The sequence below is a fragment of the Erinaceus europaeus genome, chromosome X (assembly GCF_950295315.1).
Source record: "Erinaceus europaeus chromosome X, mEriEur2.1, whole genome shotgun sequence".
Classification (NCBI taxonomy): domain Eukaryota; kingdom Metazoa; phylum Chordata; class Mammalia; order Eulipotyphla; family Erinaceidae; genus Erinaceus; species Erinaceus europaeus.
Window position 1 is genome coordinate 74,607,713 of NC_080185.1, and position 19,403 is coordinate 74,627,115.

Consider the following 19,403-nt stretch of genomic DNA (forward strand, 5'->3'; position numbering starts at 1 on the left):
CACACAATAAATGGTAGAACCAAGTTACAATACATTTGGACTAGTTCTAGAAGCTGGTAAAGGAAAGCAGGGAAGAACACTAGCGTCCATGCAATGGATGTTGAGTGAATGTGGTTACCATTGCCATCATCATCATATCTATATTAGTATATTCAAATATACTAATTCCATTTCTCCCACTAGTATCCAAGCATACACTAGTACCTCTATTTACCCAATATTTGATGTAGGTTGAGGTGGCTTCCCAAGTTTCTGATGTTCTCCAAGAGAGTATATCCATTATTTAATTTATCTGTTCATATACATATCCCTACTATATTGTGTAGACCCTTTTCTATACAGATATCAAAAGGCATACTCTCTGCTCAAAGAGCTCATTGTCTAGTCAAGAAGGAGATTATGATCCAGGTGCTAAGTGCTATCATAGGCTCATGCAAGGTTGCTATAGAAGTGGAGGTGATAGAGGATTTAATGCAAATGTGGGAAAACGAAAGGACCAGTGCAGGAGGTTATATGTGGAGAGGAATGCAAATTATTCGGGTGTAGATGGAAAGAAGTAAGTTAAAAATGAAGTCTAAAGAATATTTACACAGGCTGATAGACCCAGGAGCCCTTGATGAAGTCCAGACTTGGGGTGAAACATGACTGAAATCCTGCTTGCAGGGATGGCCTGGAAAAGTTTGGTCCTGACTAAACCAACTAGAAACTGAGGAACAGAGCGATCCAAAGGTCGGCAAGAGACAGGAAATAGTTAAAATCAGAGCAGAAATCAACAAAATAGAAAACAAGAAGGCCATCAGGAAGATTAATGAAACCAAGAGCTGGTTCTTGAAAGGATAAGTAAAATAGATAAACTACTAGCTACACTCATAAAGATAAAAAGAAAGAAAGCTATGGTAAAATCACTCTGAAATGAAAGGAGATATCACAATAGACGAGAGGCAGAGATACAAAGGACTGTGCAAGACTATTATGGACTTCTATATGGAAATAAATTCAACAACTTAGAAGAAGTGGACACATTCTTAGAATCATACTACCAACTGCCAAACCTGACAGAAGAGGAAGTAAATAAAATTAGGAGGCCAATCACTGGTAAAGAAATTAAAACAGAAATCAAAAGCCTCCCCAAGAACAAAAAGCCCAGGTCCAGATGGCTATACTAATGAATTGTATAAAACATTCAGAGAAGAACTAACACCCATTCTTTTTAAATTCTTTCAGAAAATAGGAGAAGAAATACTCTGAAACATATTTTATGAGGCTAATATTACTCTGCTCCCCAAAGCATGAAAGGACTCCACCAAAAAATAAAAATATAGGCCTGTATCCCTGATGAACATTGATGCAAAGATCCTCAACAATCTGGGCTAATCAAATCCAACAGTATATTAGGAGAATAATCCATCAAGACCAAGTGGTTATATTAGGAGAATAATCCATCAAGACCAAGTGGGAATTGGTTTAACATTCACAAGTCAATTATTGTAATCCACGATATCACATGATCTTATCAATTAAGAAAAGGCATTTGATAAGGTCCAACACCCGTTTATGATAAAGATCCTCAAGAACTTGGGAGTCACAGGAGAATTCCTCAACATGGAATATGACAATATATGACAAACCTATGGCTACCATCCTACTCTGTGGGGAAAAATTTAAAGTTTTACCCCCCAAATCAGGAACTAGGCAAGGATGTCCACTCTCACCACTTCCGTTCAACATAGTCTTAGAAGTCTTCACCATCACAATAACGCAAAAAAAAAAACAATATCAGAGGAATTCAGATTGGAAAGATGTAGTTAAATTATCATTATTTGCAGATGATAATGCTGTCGTACCTAGAGGATCCCCAAAAACTCTGCCAAAAAACTACTGGAAATCAACAATAAGTTCAGTAAAGTAGCAGGTTTCAAAATCAGTACTCATAAATCTGTGGCATTTCTTTGTACAAAAGATGGACCAGAGGAAAGGGAACTCAAGGAAGCAATACCACTTACAATTGAATCAAAAAAAAAGATAAAATACCTAGGAATAAATCTAACAGAGAAGGTGAAGGATTTTATCAATGAAAACTACATGACACTGTTAATAGAAATAGAGAATGAATCAAAGAAGTGGAAGGAGATCCCCTGTTCACGGATTGGAAGAATAAACATCATTAAAATGGCAATTCTGCCAAAAGCAATCTATAGATTCAGTGCAATATGTATTAAAATCTCAATGACATAATTCAAGGAAATTAAACAATCTATCCAAAAATTTGTATGGAACTCTAAAAACCCACGAATAGTAAAAGGTCTCCTGAGGAAAAATAAGAAAAACAGATGCATCACAATTCCTGAATTCAGTTTATGTTACAAAGCAATAGTAGTTAAAACAGTGTGATATTAGGACAAAAGTGGACATATGGAACAATGGAACAGGAGAGAGATCCCAGAACTAAACTCACACATGTATAGATAGGCACACTATATACAATAAAGGGGCAAAAACTGCCCAATGGAAAAAGAAAGTCTCTTTTGACAAATAGTGTTGGGTGAACTGGACAACCACATGCAGAAAAATGAAACTAGACCACTACCTAATACCAAAATTAGCTCAAAACGAATTAAAGATCTGGGCATTAGACCTGAAACTATAAAATACATAGAGAATATAGAATACCTTGATGAAACATTTTAGGACCTGAACATTAAGATTCATCTTATCACTTCTGTTATTATTTTTCAACTTCTGTCTATGAGTGGTATCATCCCATATTCATCTTTATCTTTCTGGTTTATCTCACTTAACATAATTCCTTCAAGCTCCATCCAAGATGAGGTGAAGAAGGTGAATTCACCATTTTTCATAGCTGAGTAGTATTCCACTGTGTATATAGACCACAACTTGTTTATTATTTTGTTTTTGTCTTCCTTGAAACTGGCCTTGAGTAATTGAAAATGCCTGTAAAATTTAGATAGAAAAGTGTGCTTCCAATATTTTCCTCCAAGTATCAGTTTCTTGACAGTTTCTGATCAAACATACAAGTCCTTGATTTATCTGGAATTTACTTTTGTGTTTGTTGAAATGTAATGGTTCAGTTTCATTCTTCTGCGTATTTCAACCCAATTTTCCAAACACCGTTTCTTGAAGAGACTAGACTCTCCTTTACCCATTTAATAGTCTCGGCACCTTTGTCAAACATTAGATATCCATAGATGTGAGGGACACCCCCATGTCATAGTGGCTTTATTCACAACAGCAAAAACTTAGAAACAACCAAAATGTCTTTTGACAGATGACTGGATAAAAAAGTTATGGAATATATACTCAATAGAGCATTACTCAGCAGTAAAAAAGATGATGTTGTGTCCTTTGGGATAAAGTGGATAAAAATGGAGAAGATTATGCTTAGTGAAGCAAGTAAGGAAGTAAAGGACAACTACAGAATGGTTTCACTCTTATATGGAATATAGAGACTTGAGCATACTAATGTGGAAAAAATGTCAATTTCTATCTAAGACTGTGGAAGAACTATAGTGGTTATCTATAGGAGTGGGAATGGAGACACAGACTTTTGGTGATGGGAGTGGTGAGGGGAAAAAAGACCACTCTAAACTATAAACCCCTCCATAAAAAAATAAGTTAAAAAGAAAAGAAAAATGTTGGTCCTGAGCAACTACCCAGCATTCCCTATCCATTTTATTCAGATATATAGTAATCCTCCTCATTTTATAGCCTTTTAAAATATTTATTTATTTTAATGAGAAAAAGAGAAAGGTACACACAGACTCAGAAAGAGAGAGATGGAGAGATGGAGCACTGCTCAGCTCTGGCTTATGATGATGCTGAGGATTGAACCTAGGACCGCAGAGCATCAAACATGAAAGTCTTTTGTGGGAATTGGGCGGTAGTGCAGCGGGTTAAGCGCAGGTGGTGCAAAGCGCAAGGACCAGCGTAAGGATCCCAGTTCGAGCCCCCAACTCCTCACCTGCAGGGGAGTCACCTCACAAGTGGTGAAGCAGGTCTGCAGGTGTCTATCTTTCTCTCCCCTTTTCTGTCTTCCCCTCCTCTCTCAATTTCTCTCTGTCCTATCCAACAACAAGAACAATAATAATAATAATAATAATAATAATAATAACCACAACAATAAAACAGAAAAGGCAATAAAAGGGGGAAAATGGCTTCCAAGAGCAGTGGATTCGTAGTGCAGGCACTGAGCCCCAGCAATAACCCTGGAAGGAAAAAAAAAAAAAGTCTTTTGCACAGCCAGTATGCTATCATCCCTGCCCTATATCTGTTTTCTTATTTGCTTATTTCTTATTTTCTTATTTACCTCCCATGAAACTGGAGCTCCCTGTGGGCTCTATCTAATTTTTTTTCAATATTTTTTAATTATTTATTTATTTATTTTCATTTGTTTTTTATTGTTGTTGTTATTGATGTCGTCATTGTTAGATAGGACAGAGAGAAATGGAGAGAGGAGGTAAAGACAGAGGGGTAGAGAAATATAGACACCTGCAGACCTGCTTCACTGCTTGTGAAGTGACTCCCTTGCAGGTGGAGAGCCGAGGGCTCGAACCGGGATCCTTACGCTGTCCTTACGCTTCATGCCACGTGCTGCTGTTCTCTTTTGTCTACTACATTCATATCTTTACATTGCCTGCCACTCAATTGCTAGAGTCTAGTTGCAGATACCATAAATGGTATGTAAGAATTTGCTCTTATTATTTATTACTGCAAGCCAGTGACAAAGCTAAATGCTGTATTTGTGCACATGCAAGGAACACCTGCAGGCCTTGGGGGGACACAGCATTTTCATGGAGCTTATATTTGACCTAGGCATTCAAAAAATATGTGTTAAATGAATGGGTAAAACAAATAAATAACCAAATTCCTGGGAACTCTAGGGAAGACAGCATTACGATGTAGGCCTCAAGCCCCCCACTGTCCTCCAGGAGCTTATAGGCTAATGTAGTCATACTACACAAGCCTGAATACCTAGCACACTCTGCTTCTCTCTGCAGGAACTTTCAGACTGCCCTCTCACCATTTAAATGCCCTGTTCCCACACACACACACTTATCCACCCCATCCAAGACTCTGTACTCCCACATAGTGACTCATGTTCCAATATACACTTGTCTTCCCTCTTGTCTCTGCCCATTCAAAATCCCACTCCTGGCAGTTACCTACATCTGCTAGGTGTTGGTAGCATGGTCAAATTAATTATCCCTAATGCATGAATCACTGACAGGTCAGCTTTGGATATGTAATTAAAAATTTTTTTTAATCATAGAAACCTTCAAATAGACACACAGCAGAGAGAAAAACATAATAAACCCTCGAGAATAATTATCAGCATACTGTAATTTTTTTTTACCAGAGCCCCTCTCAGCAATGGCTGTTGGTGGCTCTAGGGGTATCAAACTGGAGACCTGTCACATGTCAGAACTGTGTACAACCACTGCATTATTTCCATTGTCCAGCATCCTGCCGCTCTTATTTCTTCTATTACTGCCTTTTTCCCTGGAGTATTTTTTTTTCAAAAATAAAGATTTTTAATTGCATTGAAATTAACATGTAGTTTTACAGATGGTCTCCAACTTACAGTTTGTAGTTTTGTTTTGTTATGCTATGTTGTCATCAACAGAGCTTTAGTGCTCTGGGCTGACTTTTTTTTTTCAGAATTTGTTTAGTAATTATGAGAGAGAGAGAGAGAGAGGAAGAGAGAGTGAGAAAGAAAACCAGAGCATCACTCTGGCACATGTGCTGCCAAGAATTGAACTCAAGACTCCATTCTTGACAGTCCAATGCCTTTACCCACTCACTGTTCCACCTCACAGATGACTTTAGGCTGACTTTTTTTTTCAGATGGAGCAACAACAAAAAAGGAAAGGACACCATAGTACCAAAGCTTTGTCTAACATGGTGGAGGCAAGGCTAGAACTTGGGTTGCTCACTTGACAGAGCAAGCACACTATCTAAATGGATTATTTTTTGCACTTCTACCATGAGCTACTTGATTTATTTACTTTTTATTTTACAGATATGCAAAAACAATACTCATTAACCCAAAACCAGCTTAGGTTGGAGCCAGCTTAGGTATTCCATGCATTTCAAGTTATGATATCTTTAATATAGTGAGATGTAACTCCACTGTAGGATAAGAAAGAATTGTGCATTAGCTTCTGATATACAACATAAAAATCTAATATTTGTATATATTGCAAAATGATCACTACAATAGGCCTAATTAATATTCATCACCATACATAGTTACAAATTCTTTCTTTCTTTCTTTTAAGATCTACTTCTGTAGCACCTTTTTTAAAGTAACATTAGTTAATAATGTTTCGTAAGTTTCTGACACAAAGTTTTATACTTTAACATCTGCATATATTACATTGTCACAACCACTGAAAGTCTAGTTTCCATCCACCACCATCAAACTCCTTCACTCATTTTACAAATCCCTAGTTCCCCTTACCCTGTGTTAAACTACATTTTGTTATCAGACAATTTTTTTCCACTTTACTTGGGGTGGGGGGATAATTCTTTATGGTACAGTTGTTGACATATAGGTACGACCTCTCATCTGCGAGACAATCTCTCCCTCAACCTAAGGCCTTTCCCCCCCCATATACCAGGACACCAAAGCCCCTCTATCCCTTACCTTTACCTCTTTCCTCACAATCCTTTGCTTTGATGCAATACACCGCTGTTGTCATAATCTTAAGAGTTTTGCTTGGTTTGGTTGTTTGCTTCGTTTATCTTTCACATGTGAGTAAATTCATGCAGTTTTTGCCACTCTGACTAATTTCACTAGGCACAATCCTGTCAAATTCTATCCATGCTGTTACAAATGGCAAGCTTTCATTTTTTTTCACAACTAAGTAATATATCACATCTATTTACCCATCTATCCATGAATGAGTATTCAGCTGCATATTGTAAATGATGTTGCAATAAACACAGGGGTGTGTATAAGGCTTGAACTTGTGTTTTTATATCACTTGGAAAAATTCCATAGTATCATCTAATACCAGTCTCTGTTTGGAGTTAATCAATTGTTCTGAAAATATCTTTTTTGCACAGGTTTGTTCACATCAGGTTCCAGATTTGGTCCACACAGTAGGTGCCTATGTTTTAAGTTTTAGGTCACTTGGTAGAATTTCAGGGCCCATGCCAATGTGAGGAAAAATGAGCCTGAAATCTTTCTGGACATCTCATATTCCCTAAGTAAAGAGATTCAGGGTGGCTTCTCTCTGCGGAAGAAAGGATGAAGTCATGTCATTCAAGTCTCTCTTCGTAGAGTCTCTTCTCTTCACCAGAAGAAGATGGAGGAACTGTTACTTCAGAATAGGGTTGCAAGGGGTGGGGGACAGGAGCACCAGAGAACTGCACTGTGGCCAGCTTTCTTCTCTGCCTCATGTATAGCTACCACCAAACCCCATCTTCCTTACAGGCCTCAGTAATATTTGCATCAGCTGTGTAAAAGGAATTGCAATTGCAGTCGACCCAGGGAGCTGTTTGGCTTTATACTTAATAACAATACAGTGCAGTAATCGTTATGTGTATTATTCAGAATGTGTCAGATCTGAGCCAGCAAGGTAGCTCACTTGGGAGGGTTCTGCTTTGCCATTGCATGCAAACTTGGCCCCTGTCACAATAGGGGAAGCTTTGATGCACTCTTTCTTTCTCTCTATTTGAAAAAGTTTGCCCAGAGTGGCAACAGCAGAGAGAAAGGAAGAAAGGAAGGAAGGAAGGAAGGAAGGAAGGAAGGAAGAAGGAAGGAAGGAAAAAGAATAAAAGAAGGGAAAGAGGGAGAAAGATGTCAGATTAACTTAATCTTGATTTTTTAATTTTTATTAATTTAATAGTGATTTGTAATATTATAAGATAATATCAATAGAAGTATAGTTCCACACCAACAAAGTTCTGTGTGTTCCCCACCCCCCGCCATCCAATGATAACCACCATCATTCTCCCAAGGTCTTAAGAGATGAGTTGACTATCTTTTTTTCAAGTTCATGTGCTTCGGTTCTCTAGAGTCCACATAAGAGTTAAACCATAGGGGGCCGGGTGGTAGCACAGCAGGTTAAGCACACATGGCACAAAGTGCAAGGACTGGCATTAAGATCCTGGTTCGAGCCCTCAGCTCCTCACCTGCAGGGTGGTCACTTTGCAAGCAGTGAAGCAGGTCTGTAGATGTCTGTCTTTTGTCCTCTCTGTTTTCCCCCTCCTCTCTCAATTTCTCTCTGTCCTATCCAACAGCAACAATAATAACAACAACAACAACAATAAACAACAAGGGCAACAAAATGGGAAAAATAGCCTCCAGGAGCAGTGGATCTGTAGTGCAGGCACCAAGCACCAGCGATAACCCTGGAGGCAAAAAAAAAAAAAAAAGAGTTAAACCACCTAGTAGTTATTACTCACTACTTACTTCACTAAGATAGTCAACTCCAGTGCCACTCATTTTGTCCTAAAGGGCACAATATTATCTTTTTTAATTGCTAGATTTTGATTTCCATCCTGAGCTGTTCCAACAGTCATAGCTTCATAACCTGTTGCTTCTGGTCCATAGCAAGGAGCAGACTACCTGTTGGCAAGTCCACAAATGAGCATCCCATCCTGCTCAGTTCTATCTCCCCCACCTGGCCCCATAGCATCCCATCTCACCTCACCTCATCAATGTCCATGTGGCCTGATTCTGCTGCAGCCCAGGCAAGAGGTGGCCACCCATTTGCCCTTCCTCTCTTTCTCTCCACAAGCTGCAGGGAGGGTGCAGACTCGTTCACACTTACAAACAGAAGCAACCAGAATAACAAAGCCCCCCCGTGTGCTCTGCCAGCAGCAAGTGCTGCCTTTCCCTCCCTACTGGGATCTCAGTCAAGCTTCTTGTTGACTCAGTCTATGCACCCTGCTCTTTATTCTCCCCATTTGGAGGGTGGGGAGTGTGAATTAAGCCAGTGTGTCCAGAATCACTGGTTCATTATTAGTGGAAGCAGGAGAACTAGATGCTGTGGCTGCTGAGTCAGAGTTTCTAAGGGAGCAAAGGCTGATCAGACTCCATCCTTCAGGCATTCCTCTCTGGTAGAAGATGCATTTTCAACTCCCAGATGTACCAAGTGACATACTTTGCTGCTGGGCAACTTCCTGAGAAGTGAGCACATGAGAGCTTGGGGCAAGGGGCAAGAAGCAGTGCTCTTTCAATTCATGTTTGCACGATGTGGGAATTCAGCCCATAGTGGGGACCAGCCCCTGCCATATAAATCCTCTGTCAGGCAGCCTCTGCCATTGGGCTTTGTGCTGCTTGCCAGCATTGAGGCAGTAAACCAGTGTGGAAGAAGCACATGTGCCATGTCAAGCCACTGCCTAATGAGTCTTCTGTTTGTATCCTGAGCACATCCCTGTAAGTGAGTTCAGCCCGTGTAAGGTCAAAAGCTCCTTCATTCAGTCTGCTCTGAGTGAGCTCCATCTTTGTGCCCACACTGTGCTAAGTACAGCCAACGTACTTGAGCTTCCCTCAAGGCCTGGGGGGAAATGGCATGTAAACAAACAAGCATACAAACAAACAGAAAACCAGAAGGTTGTAAAAGGCCTGAGTGAGGCACATAAGAGGAAGCAAGGAACTCTGCCTTTGGGGAGCCAGCAAAAACATGGAAGAGGTTATGGTTACATTCAAGCTGGGTTATTGAAAAATGATAAGGGAGGGTCAGACTTCCTCTGCCAAAAGAATGGTAAGCATGAAAGGCAAAGAAGCATGGCAGTGTGTGAAGGAACCCAGGGTCCTTGTACAGAGGAAAAGTAAATACATTTCAGGTCTTAATAACGTAAAGTCAATACCAGGTGGTGGGTGACACAACCAGTTGAGTGCACTTGTTACCATGTGCAAGGACTGGGTTCAAACCCTTGGCCCCCATCTGTAGGGGGGAAGCTTCACGAGTGATAAAGCAGGGCTGCAGCCATTTCTCTCTCTTTATTTCCCCATTCCCTCTCAGTTTCTCTCTGTCCTATCAAATACAATGTAAGAAAATAAAGAGAAAAAACAGAAGACAAAATAATTGGAATAAAGAAAAAGATAATGTAAAGTCTGGTTTCAAAGTAAACCATTATACCAGTTTACCAATTTTCCTTAAACTTTGCCTCTCCTTCCTGGTTTTGTGGCAGCGTTCTGGCCATGTTGCAGTTCCTTTGCACTTAGCTCAGCAGTGGATGTTAAAATGTATCATTTCAAGTTGTTCACTCTGTGTTTTTTTTTTTTTATCAAGCTCACTGGCCCACTGAATGACTTAGAAACAAGAAGTTCTTCTAGCTTTCTCAAAGTAGCAAAAGGAGGCATTTTCCCATAACGTCAAACCCAAAGAAGCAGAGTCTGTTGTGGAGAGGAATAGTGCAAAATCTACAGGGATACCTGGGAGTGGGGGCATGTGCTAGACCTTAGATGTCCTATGTCCTCAACCAAATGGCTTGTTTGTTTAGCTGCTGAGTGCTTTCTTCATTAAAGGGACATTAAAACATTGTTGGTTTGAATGTGGAAACTAAATGAATTGTCCCTATGTGAACTCTTTTTTTTCTCCCCCTTTTATTTTTTGTTGGTGATTTTTAAAGATAGAGACACAAAGAGAGGGAAAGGAACCACAGCACTGAAGCTTCCTTCAATACAGTGAGGGTTGAGTTCAAGCCTGGGTCATGCACATGGCAAAGCAGCACACTATCCGAGCGAACTGTTTTGATAGCTCTATTAGTTATTTAATAATGGTATACAAGATTATACCACTATGTACTACACCCACTGCCACAGTTCTGTGTCCCCTGCTCAACAATAACCACCATAATTTTCAGCCTTACAGACAGATTGCCTACTTCTTTTTCCTTTCCTTTTCTTTTCCTTTATTTTATTTTTTTCTTTCCTCTTCTCATCCCCTTCCTTTCTGTTCTCTCTCTTTTTTTTTCTTTCTTTTATTGTTATCACTGGGACTCGTTGCCTGCATGATGAATCCAGCATTCCCAGTGACCATTTTTTAAATTTTTAAAAAGATTTTATTTATTTATGAGAAAGGTAAGAGGAGAGAGAGGGGGGAGAAAGAAGAGAGAGAGAAAAAAATTACTCTGGTGCATGTGCTGCCAGAGATTGAGCTCGGGACCTCATGCTTGAGAGTCCAGTGCTTTATCTACTGTGCTACCTCCTGGACCACTCCCAATTTATTTTGTAGGACAGAGAAAAATTAAGAGGGGTCAAGAGATAAAGAGGGAGAGAGAAAGAGAGACACTTGCAGACCTGCTTTGTCACTTATAAAGCTAACCCCCTGCAGGTGGGGACTGGTAGCTTGAATCCAGGTTCTGGCACATGGTAATGTATGTGTTCAACTGGCCACACCACCCACCACCCATCCACCCACCCACCCCCGTTTTTTTTATTTTTTCTTATGTGAACTCTTAAATATACTCCTAGAGAGGTGAAGGAGAAAGCAGAATGGCTATGCAAAAGATTCTAACATCTGAGGCTACAGGCCCCAGATTCAATCCCTTACACCACTATACGCCAGAGCTGAACAGTGCTCTGGTTTAAGAAATAAATAAAGGAGCTGTGTGATGGTGCACCCAGTTGAGCACACATGTCACCATGTGCAAGGACCCAGGTCTGAGCCTGCCCTCCACCCCACCCCACCCCAACTCCCCACCTGCAGGGGGTCTGCTTCATGAGCAGTAAAGCAGGTCTGCAGGTAAACCCCTCTCAATTTCTCTCTGTCCTGTCAAATAAAAAGAAATTAGAAAGAAAAAAAAAGGAAAAGAAAATGGCCACCAGGAGCAGTGGATTTGTAATGCAGGCATCAAGCCCCAGCAATAACCCTGGTAGAAATAAAATAAAATAAAATAAAATAAAATGTATGTATATAATTACTATTTTTATTTTAATTAAAGGATAAGTGTACCTTTACTATTCTTCTGATGAATGTTAAGCATATCTAGAATACTCAAGAAACCTAGTGGCCAAGTAACTAGTTAGCACAACCGCTTAAGGGTCCCTGTTCGGAGCCCCTGCTCTCCACATGCAGGGGAGTAACTTCACAGACGGTGAAGCAGGTCTGCAGGTGTCTTTCTCTCCCCCTGTCTGTCTTTCCCTCCTCTCTCCATTTCTCTCTGTCCTATCTAACAGCGACAGCATCAGTAACAACAATTCTTTTAAAAAGGCAACAAAAGAGAAAATAAATAAACATTTAAAAAAGTAACCACAAAATGTCATACAAACAAAAACCCTTCCATCTGTCTAGTCTCTAGAGCTTTTCACAAACTGCATTCTGCTTTCCCTTGATTCTTACCAACAAGCTTTTTAAAAGTGGGCAGAATAGGGATTTGCCTCCACCCCACATTCAATTCACCAATGTGTGAGACTGGGTTCAGTGATTCCAAATGGTTCCAACATTATTGGAAATCAAGTCTCACATCCCTATGCTGGGAGTTTTCCTAATACCCCCCCCCCCCAAGAAGCCTGCTGCTGAGCCAGGCTTGCCCGCATCTCAGGGTGGTGTGGGCAGAGTCTGTGCTCATGCATTTCTAGGACAGCTGACTGCGGTTAAGCACACAATGTACAGGCTCCTCACACAGTTCACAGCACACTCAAGAAGGACTTTTGGATAGCCTCCATGTTAGCGCTAAAATAGTACAGTAGATAAAGTCATAAGGAGCCAGCTCGGAAAGCAACTACCCCTCTAGGAGCTAGGTCACTGACTCCCATGTTACCAGCAGGCACAGATTCAACCTGCATAAATCTATTTTAGTGTACTTTAATTGCTTGTAAATTAAATGCTTCCTGGATAGGTCACTGACCATGAATAATTAGAATCATTTCAATGGCAGGGTTTTTGAAAACGAATAGCAAAACAGACAAAAAAGGGCCTACTCAGAAAGTCATTTGTCTTGGCCTTCTCTAATAGTTTCTTTTTCGTTTCTTTTCTTTTCTCTTCTTTTCTTTCCTTTTTATGATGTCACTAGAGCCATCTGTTTTTCCACTACGAGGACTGTCCATGTTTTTTAATTAGTGACATAATAATAATCAACAAGACTATGGGATATGAGGGGTACAATTCTATACAATTACCACCATCAGTGTTCCATATCCTATCCCCTCCCTATTCTTTATCCCTCTGGGAGCATGGACTCAGAATCTATGGAGTACAGAAGGTGGGAAGTCCGGCTTCCATAATTCCTTTGTCCACTGGATATGGACGTTGATAGGTTGAACCATACTCCCAGCCTGTTTCTATCTTTCCTTAGTGGGGTAGGGCTTTGGGGAAGTGGGGTTCCAGGAACTGTTTGTTGTTGTTGTTGTTCTTAAGACGTCTCTCACAGTAAATTATTCCAGCTCCTTACAATACCCTGACCCCATGTGGCCACATGTCAGAGTCATTCATTCACTCAGCAAAGATGGATAGTAGAGAATTCTGACTATGTGCTGAGCCTGTACAAAGTCCTAAGTATTAAAAATATATAATTATAATAATAATGCCCACTTCCTATCAATTCCTATCCTTGAGAAGAATGATGCCTAGCTGGGGAGTGAGACACATAAACAATTTGACTACAATGTGATAAATATTAGAACGGTGAAGTAGATAACTGGCTGTGGGAACTCAGAGGAGGAACTTGTTCCATCTGTGGGAGATGGGGCTGGTACAGCAGAAAAGCAACATTTAGCAGGGACTTGGGGGAAGCACAAAATTTGCCCAGATAGAGAAGCCGTAGGATATGATAATTCAGTGTAGCTAGCTTACATCGTGGTATAAGATAAGACTGGACACATAGGTTGGACAAGATTGTGAAGGCCTTTATGTGTCCTACTTTTGAGTTTGGACTAGGTCCAGCCATCAGTTGGGAACCAACCATTGTTTTTTTTAGGCAAGAGGAGGGACATGATCAGATCAAAATTTCTGACAGAAACCCATGAAGGGGACAAGACAGAAAAATCAGAGACTGGTTCAGATAGCAGAGCTTTCCCTTATCTTCCTTCTTGATTCTAGCAGTTCTCTGCTCACATGTCTATTGTGGTACTAACCAAAGAACATTAGAGGACTGGGGACATATAGTGTAAAGCATATGCAAAATGACTTTAGTACCTGAGACTCTGATGTTCCGGGTTCAATCCCTGGCTCCACCATAAGCCAGAGCTGAGCAGCACTGTGGTAAAACAACAACCACAAAAGAGCTTTAGAAATTCCTGTTTGTATAGCTTTCTTCTTACCCACTCTTTGAGAGTAGGGGCTAAGCCTCACTCATCTCTTGATATCCAGAATCTGGCACTCAGGAGCTCCCAAAAGATAATGATATCAAGTGAATAAGGCACCAAATGAATGGTGCGTGATAGTTTCTAAGAAGTACAGCTCCATTTTTCCCAAAGTAACATCTCTTGCTGGTTATGTCAGAGATAAATCCTTTTCTGCTTTTGCCCACAGCTTTTCCCTCATCAATCTGTCATTGTCCATCAGGAAGAAAGGATGGGTTACTCAGAGAAGACCAAAAAGTTACTTACACAAAATAAGCCAGAAGGAGAAAGACACACACCAGGTATTTCACTCATGTGTAGGCAATCAAAAAGCAAAGCAAAGGATCAAAGCAAGTGCTTGGATTCTGACTACAAAAGTGAGGTTGGGGTAATAAAAAGGTGAGAGGGCTCCAACAAACTCAGTGGAGGGTTATTGCTACATTGGAGGTAGATGTGGTATGGTAGCATACATTTGAAGATATGTGAAACTACACTCCTAAAACAGACAATGTTGTAAACCAATGATACCTTGATTTAAAAAAAAAAAGTTTCTTATAGAGCTGCACTGGTGCTGGTTCCAACCCAGTACGCTGTTTTTACACATTTATTTTTGATGACTTGTTTAGACTATATCTTCATTGTCCTAATTCTCTACCTTCAATCATTCTTGCCTTTTCTCCCTTTTTGTTTAAATCCCCCTCATCATTCAATACCAGTTCATTTGCTTCCCATCTCCTCCATGAGTCTGTATCTGTTATTCAGTCCTCCCACTCAGAATGAATAATTCTCACTTAAGTTCCCATAGCCCTAGATAAATGACTCTCCTCTAACATTCATCTCATATAGTTATTCCTGTACCTATTGGCCTTTCCTACCAGACTGTAAGCTCCTCAGGGGCAGAGATTGCATCTGCTTCATCACTGTCTCCCCACCAACTCCCACCCTGCATCCTACCCAGCAGATAACCAGTGAGTGTTTTCAAATAATACCCAAAGAATAATGCTTGCTGTCTTGTTGTCACCAGAGAGAAAATGCCCGTCTTGGGATTACCCTATGCTTCTTTCCATCTTATTGCACACTCCTATATAAGTCTTTATTTGACAGAGAGTGAACAGAAAAAAAAATCATCAAACAATGGAAATATCTCACAATGTTAGAAATATCCTAACCCATTTCACTTCAGGAATTTTACTTTTATGTTGCCTGGTATCAAATCCAGGACTGCATACCACTGAGCTATATCTCTGGCCCATTTCAACTACTTTGGAAGCACACAAGTCAGTACAAATGGAATGAAAGTGCATTGACCAATCAGGGCCATAAGTTCAAATCTCTGATGGGGAGCTCACCTGTGGTGCTAAGAAAATTTTATCTTCAGATAAAATGCTGAATTAGCTCTACTTGGAATCCATTAAACATCAAGTACTGCTAATTGGAGTTTTCTTCTTTGAATAATTTATTTTATTTTTGTCTTTATTTTTTTGATAGGACAGAGAGAAATTTAGAGAGAAGAGGGAGATAGGGAGGGAGAGAGACAGAGAGACACCTGCAGATCTGCTTCACCAGTTGTGAACCTTTCCCCCTACAAGTGGGAACCAAGAGCTTGAACCCAAGTCCTGACACACTGTAATATCTGCACTTAACCAGGTACACCACCACTCGACCCCTAATTCAAGTTTTTTAAGAAGAAATATTCCACACGCAATTATTACATGCAAGTCAGATGCTGGAGCAAAACACTGGACCCAAAGATATAGCAGTAGAAAATGTGAATTCTTGCAGAGAAAGACAAAGGAGTTGAGGATACAACCTGGGGCACCTATAGTGAAGAGACATGTGAGGACTGTAGTGTATCCCCTTCTCTCTGTGTCTCTCCCCCACTCTCTATCCCTTACCTTCTGACTGGGAAAAAAAGGGGGGTAATATAAAAGGAAGGAAGGAAGGAAGGGAGGAAGAAAGGAAGAAGATGTCTGCTGGAAGTAGTAAAGTCATGCAGGCACCAAGCCCCAGCGATAATCCTGGTGGCAAAAACAGGTAAATAAAAAGAGACATGTAAGGGAAGAAGATCCAGCAAAGAGACTGAGAAGAAACAAGATTAGTGATAAGAGAAGGAAGATAGTGCTAAAAATGAAGAGATAGTTGATGGCATGTGCTGGAAAGAAATCAAACAGAACGAGTGATAACTGAAGAGAAGACATTAGCCTAAGTAATCCAGAAATGGTCTCATAAAAGAGGAATAACAAGTACAGGGCTCAAATGACTACATCCTCCCTATCTACCATAGACTTCCCTGGATTACATGACAAACTGTTCTTGGCATATTTTCCTGCTGAACCCAGTCACAGCCTCAGAATTCTTCACAGTACAGTATCCCTAGCAATCACTGCCAACCAGAGTTGTCAACAAGCTGAAATCTCTTCACCAGTCTTATAGAAAATAGTTCAGTGGCATTGTGGTGAATCAGTGGTGGGGTGAAGTATCTGAGGAATGAAGAGAACAAGGTAGTGAAGAAAAGCAAGATCTTGTGGGATTTGAATTGTTATGTGGAAAACGGAAAGTGTTACACATGTACAAACTATTGTATTTTATTTTACTGTTGACTGTAAATAATTAATCTCCCAATAAAGAAATTAAAAAGAAAAGGAAAAGCAAAGTCTTCAGAAGGTTAGCTGTGAGTGTTCACTTAAGGAGCACATATGCCAACAGTGGAATAATACAGAGAAGATTAGACATGATTCCTGCACAAGGATGGCAGGCCAATTCATGAAATATCCCTTTTTTGCCTTTTTTTCCCATTTTATTGGATAGGACAGAGATAAATTGAAAGGGAAGGGGGAGGGAGAGAGGGAGAGAAAGATACCTGTAGATCTGCTTCATTGCTTGTGAAGTGACCCCCTGCAGGTGGGTGTTTTTATTATTATTATTTTAAAGAAGTGTGGAATTGAATCCCCTATAGTCTTGTAAATCAATGTTTCTTTGATTGGGAAAAAATTACCAGTGAAGGAATAGAGAGGAGGCAGCTATTCAGAGTAGTATAAGGATCAGTCCAAAGCAGTATTTACTTACTCTCCATTAGAATTCATTTCCAAGGTCATCCTAGTGCTTGTCCAGCAGCTAGTCAGGTAAAGCAATATCCTGTACTCTCTCTTCTTCCATCTGAATTCTTGGCTTATAGGAAAATTGATGTTTAAAAAAGTCTCATGTGTAACCTCATACACAAAATATTTATTTGATTAGCAGAGACATAGCATGTATTTACCAAGAAATTCTCTCTACTAGTAGAAACGTGAGAATCAGCACTGGTGTGTGTGTGCGAGGGGGTGGTCAGTATTAGTGTTCACCAGGTCTCTTCTCCCAACCCCCCAAAACCACACCCTGAAGGAAACCCTTGTCCTGCAGGGCCTGGTGCAGTGGTCGCCACCCTGACCTGTCTCTTCTGCACCTCCATCCTTCTCTCACCAATCTACCTGCAGCCAATTTTTTTCCTTTTTTTTTTTAATGTCTCCAGGGTTATTGCTGGGGTTCAGTGCTTGCACTACCAATCCACTGTTCCTAGAGACCTTTTTTCCCATTCTGTTGTTATTATTACTGCTATTGTTGTTGTTGGATAGGATAGAGAGAAATGGAGATGAAGGGAAGACAGAGAGGGGGAGAGAAAGACAGACACCTGCAGACCTGCTTCACCGCTTCTAAAGCGGGGAGGGGGGCTGGCGGGGTGGGGGGGGGCTCGAACCTGGATCCTTATGCCGCTCCTTGTGCTTTGCATCACGTGCGCTTAACCCACTGCGCTACTGCCCCGCCCCCAATTCGCAGCCATTTTTAACTTTTTCCCTTCCTATCACTTCTTGTTTCACCGCCGTTTATTCCCACCATTTTCAATTTCTCATTCTCTCTTCCTCTCTTTCAATTGTCTTTGCCCCTCCCCCCTTTTTTCCTGAATGCTTCTCTTTTTGTCCTCTTTCTGGCTTCAGATCATTTAGATGCAAAGTAGGCCCTTCAGAATTCGCTTTCAGTATGAATGGGCATTTGTAACAAAGTTCAGTTTTTAGTTTTCTTCATTATATGCAGAACTCCTGTTTATTTATACAGCTCATAAAGCATAATAATAACAATAACAATAATAATAGAACAGACAGTCACTCACCTACCTGAACACACATCACTATGTACAAAGCAGTGGGTTCAAGCCCCAGCACCATGGATGGTAAAGAAGTAGGCTCCATGGGTAACAGAAAAGTACTGTAGTGTCTCCTCTCTGTGTGTCTGTTAATCTCTGTGTGTGTGTGTGTGTGTGTGTGTGTGTGTGTCTCTCTCTCTCCTTCTTTGTCAAACTAAGAAATTAAAATGTTGCATCTAGGAGGCCACTCTTGCAGTATCAAGCATATGCCAGGCACTCTCCCAAGCACTATATGTGAATTAACTCACTGATGCAATTCTGTAACGTATATACTGTTAGTATCTCTATTTTATCAGCAAGAAAACCAAGACAGAGAACAGTTGAGCCAATTGTCTGAGGTTGCATAGTAAATAGTAGAGCAAAGATAGAAGGTGCATGCCATGTGGCTTCAGAAATCTCTTTCTTTAATCTCTGTGCTCATTGCTTCACAGTGCACTAGAAAGACCATAGGATTCTAAGTCTGAAGTTATGTTGTTGTTTGCATCTGTTAACGTTAGTAATATGATCTTGGACAAGTCACCTCACTTGTTGAGCACTTCACACTCTAGGCAGTAGTACGCAGTTTAACTTGGATTTATCCCTCTGCCTTTGCTGTCGCTATAGTTTTCTCTAGATTTATGCTTTTCTTTTTTAAAATTTTTTTACATTTATTTATTTATTCCCTTTTGTTGTCCTTGTTGTTTTATTGTTGTAGTTATTATTATTGATGTCTTCATTGTTGGATAGGACAGAGAGAAATGGAGAGCGGAGGGGAAGACAGAGAGGGGGAGAGAAAGACAGACACCTGCAGACCTGCTTCACCGCCTGTGAAGTGACTCCCCTGCAGGTGGAGATCTGGGGGCTCAAACCGGGATCCTTCCTCTGGTCCTTGTGCTTTTGCACCACATGCACTTAACCCGTTGTGCTACCGCCCTACTCCCTATGCTTTTTTTTTTTTGTACTCACTGTCCATCTCCTCCAGGATGTAAA

At 40.5% G+C, this 19,403-nt stretch overlaps 1 protein-coding gene and 1 non-coding gene across 6 annotated transcripts in view; both read left to right on the top strand.

Moving 5' to 3' along the window:
- The window catches only part of HDAC8 (histone deacetylase 8), a 340,920-nt gene that overhangs the window by 287,815 nt on the left and 33,702 nt on the right, over positions 1 to 19,403 (top strand). The window lies entirely within an intron of this gene.
- LOC132536022 (U6 spliceosomal RNA) lies at positions 16,933 to 17,040 on the top strand. Its single transcript, XR_009547721.1, has one exon. It is a non-coding gene; the product is annotated as a U6 spliceosomal RNA (small nuclear RNA).